Raw genomic sequence first — 10,112 nt, forward strand, 5'->3', positions numbered from 1 at the left:
CCCGATTGCTCAGTTTGGCCAGGCGGCCAGCACTAGGAAGAGTCTTTGTGGTTCCCAACTTCTTCCATTTAGGAATGGTGGAAGCCACTCTGTTCTTGTTGACCTTCAATGCTGCAGATGTTTTTTGGTAACCTTCCCCAGATCTGTGCCTCCACACAATCCTGTGGAGGACCAAGACGGCCAAAATCAAACATAAATGAATACATAAATAAAGAAATACATCTATAAATATATATGCACGTAAATGTAAAAATAAATTAATGTACACGTAAATCAATCAATAAATAACACAATTTGATCAAAAATGAGTACTTTTGCATTTTGCCAAAATATGTATTTTCCTAATTATTATTTTCCCTATTTATTTATTTCCCTGTTCATTTATTTCCTTGTCCATGTATTCCTGTTTTTATTTATTTCCCTAATTTATTTATTATTGTCAACTATTATTTATTTACTTCTGTATTTCTTCGTCTCTATGCAAATGATGAGGCGGGACTTTAACATTCGTGCATAGCAATCAAGCACAGAAAGTGCGGATAGGCTGTAGATCCTCCCTAGATAGGGAGAAAGAGGCTGGCTCTGTTTATGTCTACTAGTGTCAGTGTCTGAGCTTCTTCGAGAGGCAGCGGATCTGCATGGAGGAATAGAGTACTGTAAGTATAATGAGACATACTCTGAAAGTATAAATTCGATTTTTGCTGGGCGTCAGTTGAACATTATTTCACGTGTACGTTTCGCGCACATAGAAATCACATGTTCAGACCGTTAACGTTAACTTAGCAAGCAGACTGACCAAAGGAACACATGTTCAACAAAGGGAAGAGTGCAGACTGGCCAAAGCTAGCTCGAATCATTTGCTTTTGTCACGGTTTTCCTTAGGTGAAAGAGAGTCAGACCAAAATGCGGCGTGGCTATTGCGATCCATGTTTAATGAAACAGTACACACGAATCAAAAACAATAAACGTAACACGAAAACCGAAACAGCCTAATACTGGTGCAAAGTAACACAGAGACAGTAACAAGGACAATCACCCACAAACAAACAGTGCAACCCAGGCTACCTAAGTATGATTCTCAATCAGAGACAACTAATGACACCTGCCTCTGATTGAGAACCATACTAGGCCGAAACATAGAAATACCCAAATCATAGAAAAACAAACATAGACTGCCCACCCAACTCACGCCCTGACCATACTAACTAAATACAAAACACAGGAAATAAAGGTCAGAACGTGACAGCTTTTCACTCCACTGTTGTAGCATTAGATAGCTAGCATGCATGGTTGATTGTCTAGCAGTCCACAAAGAAAATATTTGAATATTTCCCTAGGTAGATATCTCTGAAATGGTGCGATCAAGTTTAGAGGTAAGCATGGGTATCTTAGCAATATACTCCTCTGCAGTTTGAATTAAATTGTATAGCTACATATTTTATTCCGTTGATATGTAGGCCTAATGGTGCATGCTGATCATTTGTATTGTACAATTTCATTGTCAACAGCAAATTCATCTGGGACCTCATCTGACGCTGCTTCAAGCGTTTCATCTGGCGCTGCGTCTAGCCTTTCATCTGGCGCTGCGTCTAGCGTTTCATCTGGCGCTGCGTCTAGCGTTTCATCTGGCGCTGCGTCTAGCGTTTCATCTGGCGCTGCGTCTAGCGTTTCATCTGGCGCTGCGTCTAGCGTTTCATCTGGCGCTGCGTCTAGCGTTTCATCTGGCGCTGCGTCTAGCCTTTCATCTGGGGCTACGTCTAGCGTTTCATCTGGCGCTGCGTCTAGCGTTTCATCTGGCGCTGCGTCAGCGTTTCATCTGGCGCTGCGTCTAGCCTTTCATCTGGGGCTGCGTCTAGCGTTTCATCTGGCGCTGCGTCTAGCGTTTCATCTGGCGCTGCGTCTAGCGTTTCATCTGGCGCTGCGTCTAGCGTTTCATCTGGCGCTGCGTCTAGCGTTTCATCTGGCGCTGCGTCTAGCCTTTCATCTGGGGCTGCGTCTAGCGTTTCATCTGGCGCTGCGTCTAGCGTTTCATCTGGCGCTGCGTCTAGCGTTTCATCTGGCGCTGCGTCTAGCGTTTCATCTGGGGCTGCGTCTAGCCTTTCATCTGGCGCTGCGTGTAGCGTTTCATCTGGCGCTGCGTCTAGCGTTTCATCTGGCGCTGCGTCTAGCGTTTCATCTGGGGCTGCGTCTAGCGTTTCATCTGGTGCTGCGTCTAGCGTTTCATCTGGCGCTGCGTCTAGCGTTTCATCTGGCGCTGCGTCTAGCGTTTCATCTGGCGCTGCGTCTAGCGTTTCATCTGGCGCTGCGTCTAGCGTTTCATCTGGCGCTGCGTCTAGCGTTTCATCTGGCGCTGCGTCTAGCCTTTCATCTGGCGCTGCGTCTAGCCTTTCATCTGGCGCTGCGTCTAGCCTTTCATCTGGCGCTGCGTCTAGCGTTTCATCTGGCGCTGCGTCTAGCGTTTCATCTGGCGCTGCGTCTAGCGTTTCATCTGGCGCTGCGTCTAGCCTTTCATCTGGGGCTGCGTCTAGCCTTTCATCTGGGGCTGCGTCTAGCCTTTCATCTGGCGCTGCGTCTAGCCTTTCATCTGGCGCTGCGTCTAGCCTTTCATCTGGGGCTGCGTCTAGCCTTTCATCTGGGGCTGCGTCTAGCGTTTCATCTGGGGCTGCGTCTAGCGTTTCATCTGGGGCTGCGTCTAGCGTTTCATCTGGCGCTGCGTCTAGCGTTTCATCTGGCGCTGCGTCTAGCCTTTCATCTGGGGCTGCGTCTAGCGTTTCATCTGGGGCTGCGTCTAGCGTTTCATCTGGCGCTGCGTCTAGCGTTTCATCTGGGGCTGCGTCTAGCCTTTCATCTGGCGCTGCGTCTAGCATTTCGTCTGGCACTTCAAGGGGTTGAGTAGCCTACAACATGTTGATGGTGAGCTAGCTAATATACAAAGAAGAATGTATTATAATTAATATTATATTATCATTTATAACCAAGTGTAAATTAAGATTGTGCCTCCGATGACTGACGCTGTCTTGGGCGGAAATGCACAACTACTGTCCCAAGCAGGATTGGTAAAGAGCAGCTCCAGGCAGTGGGGTTGGGTGAGAGGCGCCTGAACTTTCGAGGTATGCCATCTGACAAAAGTTGTGCTGAAAAAGAATCATGGTCACACCACTTGATAGACAAAAGGGAGCCAGACGTTTAAAGTCAATCAACAGAGTGAACCAAATTGTTTTGTGAAATATTTTGACAATTTGATGTGCATAGGCATGCACAAATCTAAGTTTTAGAACATATAACTTTAATGTATAGAGAGTTTCTTGCATAGTTGAATTCAATTTACATAGTGTATAATACTGACCTTGGATCGACACCTGTACTCTGAGAAGCCTGATAACTATGGCTATTAAATATTAAATCCTACTCATGTGATTAATTAAAGCTAGTCTGCGCATGTAGTTATCAAGCTTCTCAGAGTATGGGTGCAGATCTAGGGTCAGTTCTTCTATCTAGCAAAGAATAAGGATATAATATAGACAGGGGAAATTTGATCATAGATCTTCACCATAGTGCAAGAATCTGGACAGCTGGCCCAAATATCACACCATTATGAAGGTCCTGTCAGTTAGAGATGTACACACTTTATTAGGTACATCTGCGTGTTAACGCAAATAGCCTGCTCCTTCGAACAGCGAATCATGTGGCTGCCTGCAACTCAATCTATAGAGTAGAGAGCTTTAGTTGTTGTTCGACCAAACAGAACGGGCAAGATGCGTAATCCAAGAAACTTTGACCTTGGTATGATTGTTGATGCCACACATGGTGATTCCAGCATCTCAGAAACAGCTGCCCTCCTGGGATTGTTATGCACTACCGTCTCTAGAGTTTACAGAGAATGGTGCGATAAACAAAACACATTCAGTGAGCGGCAGTTCTGTGGGCAAAACACCTTGTTAATGAGAGAGGTCAGAGGAGAATGTCCATACTCATTTTGTTGTTCAGAAATGTGGTGGGTACTCTCTTCGTTCCCTGGACTTTATCCTGCTAACTATTCCAAATGTCCAAACTGAATTTGGTAAAAGGGCTTTTATGTACTCTGCGCCATCGTCTTTGAACACCTTACAAAATACTTTTAAACTGGAAGAACTTGTCCCAATTGGTATTTTTAAATCACAGATGAATGATATTGAGACTGATTCCCTGACATGTCAATGTTTTTGATTTTGTTATACTCTTGTGAATTCTTTGGTTTTTACTAGATTACTTGTAGTTTTTCATGTTTGTCTGTAATTTTTGTAATGACTTGGTGCTGACGCTCTTGAAAAATAGATTTTAAATCTCAATGAGCCCTTCCTGGTTAAAATAAAGGTGAACTTTTTATTTTATTTTTTAAATTAAGCTAACAGAAAGGCCACAAATGCTCAAATAACAGCTGTTTAAAATAGTGGTGTGCAGCAGGGCATCTCTTAAAGTACAACCCTGTGAATAATTCAGGCTGTTGTGGAGGCAGAAGGGGGTTCTACCCAATACTAGATAGGTGTACCTAATAAAAAGTGTATATACTGATAAAAATCAGGTTTGCAAGTTATGTATATTTTTTTGTTTGTCATTATCTCACAGGTAATCAAGAAAGTTCACAAGTTCATTTTAACTTTGTTTCCAAAGTTGAGAGACGAGGGCGGGTTCGAGCTGCTGAAAATTCCTGGAACTACACAGAGCCATCATCTTATACCTGTCCCATGCCCCAATCGGGGCTACAGTTTGAGATATCTGAAAGACCCTTGTGTCGTGCTACTCTACATTCGCCCGCTGTAAAGGAAAGTCTCATTTCTCAGTTTATGCACTTTTAATGAACTTTAGAGCACTTACTAATCCAAAGTAGATATGTTGAGTGTTAAGCAATATTTACAACCGATAATAACAAAAATCTATAGATGATAAGTGTCTTCTCTGGTTTTTGTATTTATTTATGTAATTTTCTCATCAATTAGGAACTGAATGATTCAGTTGTTGCTCAAAGTGGATCATTGACACAATGCCTAAACTGTGAAGAACAACTTTACTTTGCACAAATAAGAAGGCACAGTGAAGCCTGCTCCAGGTAATGCTCTGAATGGGAAATGAATCATGGTGATGTTGGCAAAATATGATATTCTCCATTTATGGAAGGTGCACTCATCATTACAAATGATGGTATGGCCATGTTGCACATCAATAACAGAACACTTAAGTAGTTTGATAATTTGTTAGTTTAGATGTGGAAAAGGTACAATTTAATTGAGCTGTTCTGGGTGTTAACTTCTTGGTTCATTGTTGCTGTACATTTCTTTATGATAAAGATGATAATTACAACACTTCACTATCAGGCTATCAGCTGTTGTAGAGGGGAGTTATGAAGATGTTCTGTTTAGATAACTGTTAGTATCTGATATACCTAACTCCTCGGCTCAACTCTTCAAGTCAATCACAGGTTGAAAGGGCGGGGGAGAATGAAAGGGAGAATGACGGTGCAGCTGTCCCTAGAGCCGGTGGGACAAGTTCCTCCACCGGTCACCATCCAGTTGTAGATTTGGCAATGGAGGTGTGTCTGGAGACAGGTTCAGATGAGGGTTTATATTCTGAAGGTTTACAGATCAGTTTTAAGGGATTGGTAATTTAGCACGTCTTAGGGCTAGTTATTAATGTTAATGTACAATTTTCAGGTGTAGTACTTTCTATATGATACATTTAGTTGTATTCAATCGTCTTTCTTTACAAACACTTACATTCAATGCACTAACACTCACCTCGTGAAAATGGTGTGGACATAATGATGCATACTGATTATTTTATATTTTTATTAACAACAGCAAGTTCATCTGGCACTTCAGCAGCAAGTGGTCCAGTATACATCGTTGATGGTAAGTACAATGTTCAGAAGAACCTATTATTTAGTACACTGTATCAACTGTCTCTGATGGGTAGAGTTTACACAAACATTTATTTACTTGTCGCACCTCATTGGACTGCTAATTCTTGCACGTTTTGGACATAGCAGGTGCTTTACTGAATCATTTATTTGCATTTAATTTGCAGTATAGACACTGTTTTGGGTATGCATCTATACCTCAGAGAAATGCAGTTAACATTCTATATTGCTGTTATGCTTGAGTTACAGAACCAAACCCGGTCAAGGCAGCTCAGCTGTTCACATACTGGACACTTCAGTCCAACAAGGGCAAAGACCACCTGACCTTGAGTTTGAGGGATTCCTTAGTGGAAAGGAACAGGGCCATAATCCTTTTCTCACAATGGCATCCAATGGCTAGGTTTGCTGAGCTTGTGTAACTCTACATTGACTGATTTCAAATATGTTTACAAGGTGACTCTGCCATTGGAGAGGGGGTCACCAGGTATGTCCTGTCCACTGTCATGGAGAATCTTTATAGACTTGTAGATTATGTGAAACAGTTTTCCCCTAGGTCAGTCAAAAAGAGAACTGTTTATTTAAGAAGACCTTGATCTTTGAGGGTGAGCAGGACCATTGTGTTCCTTCCACATCTCAGGCACTTTTGGAAAGTCTTTTTTTTTTTTTTTTTGAGTAGCTGGGTGCATGATTGGGCACTTAAAAAAAAATATATATATTACTTATTTATTTAAATGGTGACCCACACCTTGCAGGACTAAGCCCTGCTATCATACATGGACTGTTTGGCAGAGAACCAGAGACGGCACCGATAACCTTATCTGACTGCGTGGACCACCATGTCCGGGATGTCATCCAGTTGGTTCGGAGAAACATTTTTATCTTTTGTGTATATATAAATATATATATGTTTTTTTGTAGATTTGTCAGAGGTCCTGAAGAGTGCTTTTTTTTTTTTACCCTGAAGCTGTCAAAAAATACTATGACTTATGAGGATTTTGAAAATGATCTGATGGCAAGCATCTCCTCATCCTACTCTGGGTTTGGTCCGTTTTGATTCAAAGCCCTGCAGGAAGACACAATGTTCACATCCGCTCAAAAGTTTTGTGACGCTTTTTATTGTTATTTGATATACTTTAGTAAACAGTGATACAGACACTTTGATAAAGTGGCTTACATTTTACATTCTAACGGTTAACCAAAAAAATGAAAGCTGTACACTTTGAAAGATTAGAGAGCTAGAATGAAGGTAGTGACAGCCTAGGAACAGTGGGTTAACTGCCTGTTCAGGGGCAGAACGACAGATTTGTTGACCTTGTCAGCTCGGGGATTTGAACTCGCAACCTTTCGGTTACTAGTCCAACACTAATCACTAGGCTACCCTGCCACCCCAATTCCCAATGGCCTTGCAGGCAGATGCATTCTAGATAGATCCTATTGGAGGAGGAACCTGAAGCTGAGGGGCCAGTTCAACGGCCTACCCTCCATATATACTCCCATTATCCCTATTTAAAAGGTTTCCTCAGGGAAGTGCCTAGGCAGTCAAGCAGCAGAAGAGAAATGTGCCTTTTAGAAGCTCAGAGTAGTTGGCTAATCCAAATTGATGGCCACAAACAGAGGGAAATAATTGCTGGTTTTAAATCAAATAAAAATTGAAAGGAATTTCTAAGAAATTGTGATATTAATGCACTGCCTCATTTCTATATTGGATAAAGGAATTAAGTACATGAGGACAAATATTGAGTTGGTATGTGTTCTGGGTCCCTCAAAGAAACCAGTGCTAATTGAGACTAACATCTCCTCTTTATAGATGGCAAACAATTTACTTTTGAAGCCAGGTGGAGTTTTCCAACTGTGGGAAACATACTTTATTGGGGAATATTGTGTGGTATATCAGAATTCCCATGCACTTGTTCTATGCCTGGCTGCACTACAAGGTGAACTGTAAGGCAAGTTACCCTCAAACTGTACAAGAGACTGAAAAAAAAAAACTGATGGTTCATCTGATGTTTGAATATTTTTGATATATCTACAACATATCCACTCTGTATGACTGCATTTACCCTGAAATATGTTTTCCACCACACTGAGGGAGAAGGTGTCTCAACTGGCCAATCAACGTTAGGGGTGCCCTTGACAAACGAGGCCCATCGCTCCTCCAGTTTAACTTGACCTTCACCTTCCTGCAGCTTTGCTGGATCCATTTTGCGCTCGTTTTCTGCAATAAAGCGCCTGATGTATATTAACCAACATTGGTGTTCATAAGGTCCAGAGTCTCAAAGGCCTGATAAAGACAAATACCTCCACTTTTACACCAGGTGAGGGGTTTCTTTATTGCTGTGAACTGGGTCTGAGAGGAGCAGGACACCAGAGGCCGCAATGAAGTGAAAACAAATAGATTCTGAAAAAATTCAAAAGTGTACAGGGTTCAGTGCAGGGGCATCCCAACTGCCTGTGTGCACTCTGGGCTTGTAAAATTCAACTGAACAGGTCAAATACTGTTTTGAGTAATTAACGCAGAGGCCAGGGGAAATCTGGGTGGCCTAAATGCTAAAAACCAGCCAGAATCTTAAATGTAGCATGCCCATGGGTAAGGGGCCAGATCCAAGCCAAAGCAATGTTATAAATTCAAACAGGCATCTCCCTGCCTTGTTATGTCTCACTTCCTTAGAAAAACATTGGAATTTGTAATGTTTCTGCATAATTACAGAGTTACCTCAGACAGCCTGTCTGTTGAATTTAACAAGACGTTTTAGGAAGGACAAGCCCTTCTGAATAAACAACAAATGATGACTGTGCACTCCACAGTTAGGAAGTCTTCTATGCCTTGTACTGTAAGATATGGAAGTTATAGCTCTAAAGCTGTATAAATGTTCAAACAGTGTGGGACAGAGTGATAAGACATTACTCTTATTTCTCAGCCCTCTGCCTTTTCTTATATTGAAATATGCTGCAAGGCCTTTGGCACAGTTCATTAATACAGTAAGCTCCAGTATATCATGAATCCATTATTTGGGAACGTTGAGAATATGTGACTGCAGGTAATTACAGCGAACTGTTAATTCAGCACCCAGTAGACAGTGTTTCCTGTCACACACAGTGATGAACATGTGAGCTGTGCCTCAAGACCTCCCCAGTGTTAGAAATCTGACAGTAGATGGGCAGTGCAGCCGTTTGACCCATGAACTTTCCTGATGAGAGGGCGGAGTTTCAAGGTGATAAGGGCTTTAGCCCAGGGAATCCTGACACTGAATAAACCTGATGTAGTGTATTGTAACAGAAGCCAGATTTGGGGTCGCTCCACTTGCACTTCCACTAACACCTTATAACAAACTTCCCTCGGAGTCCAAACATTTAAGGAAGAAAATTATACAGTCTAGTGTGAAGGGGTCAGAGAGTGAAAAGGGAGAGGCCCATTTACACATATTAGTGTGCCCTACCAAGGTGACTGGCTTCAGTTGGTGTTGATGGGGTTTGTAGCACCTGATCCTGCTTGAGGCCCCCGCTCACGTTCCATCCTTTGCTCCCCGTGATGTGATGTCCTCGTTCCGTGGCTCAAATTGAAATCATAAGTTGCTCCAGAGGCCGTTGCCTCTGTGTTCTGGGGGTCTGTGGAGAGTCGGCTGTGTCGGCAAGCCTTTCCACACTGTTGCAGTGTTCGCCCCAGATTATTACAGCATAGATGGCACTGAGGAATAGAAGGACTACAATGGTCATTACGCTGCGTGATATGGTGAGGGTGGTATTTTGAGTTTGCTTGTCTCAGGAGGGGCATGATTGATAGTTAGACATACATCACCAGAAATAAACGTTTTAATGTATTCTTTAAACAGTCGTGAAGAAGACATTCAGTTGAAGTGACACTTTTTGTTCTACTCTTTAGTTGAACTGTCTGCTCACTAGTGTAAAGACAGCAGCATGTCTTATTATTGACCGTTTCTCACCGCAGTTTTACTGAGACAGTCAATGAGGACAGGGCAAACTACAAATTCAAATTAAAGAATAGAATTGAGCGGTTATTGAACACCCTTTCTAAAGGCTCCACAAGTAAGCATCAGTAATGTTTGTTTACCATGTTTCCTGGTGTACTTTGGGCTTAAATCTGATTTCTAAAGGCAAACTCAAAATTTGTGATGACAGTTTTTTCACAGAACAGCACTAAAAGTAAAGCACATCGGCAAATGAATACACCCTAGACAAGTTGTCAGACAAACGATTTTAT

The 10,112-nt window shown here is 42.3% G+C and overlaps 1 long non-coding RNA gene across 2 annotated transcripts; it reads left to right on the top strand.

Annotated features, from left to right (window-relative positions):
- Positions 1-570: 570 nt before the first annotated feature.
- On the top strand, positions 571-8,136 carry LOC115136613 (uncharacterized). 2 transcript variants are annotated; one of them, XR_003864676.2, is made up of 3 exons: positions 571-656; positions 4,606-5,885; positions 6,137-8,136. It is a non-coding gene; the product is annotated as an uncharacterized LOC115136613 (long non-coding RNA). The 2 variants fall into 2 exon arrangements; XR_003864675.2 differs by having other exon boundaries at positions 6,143-8,136.
- Positions 8,137-10,112: the final 1,976 nt, after the last annotated feature.

Source organism: Oncorhynchus nerka, linkage group LG11, assembly GCF_034236695.1.
Source record: "Oncorhynchus nerka isolate Pitt River linkage group LG11, Oner_Uvic_2.0, whole genome shotgun sequence".
NCBI lineage: Eukaryota > Metazoa > Chordata > Actinopteri > Salmoniformes > Salmonidae > Oncorhynchus > Oncorhynchus nerka.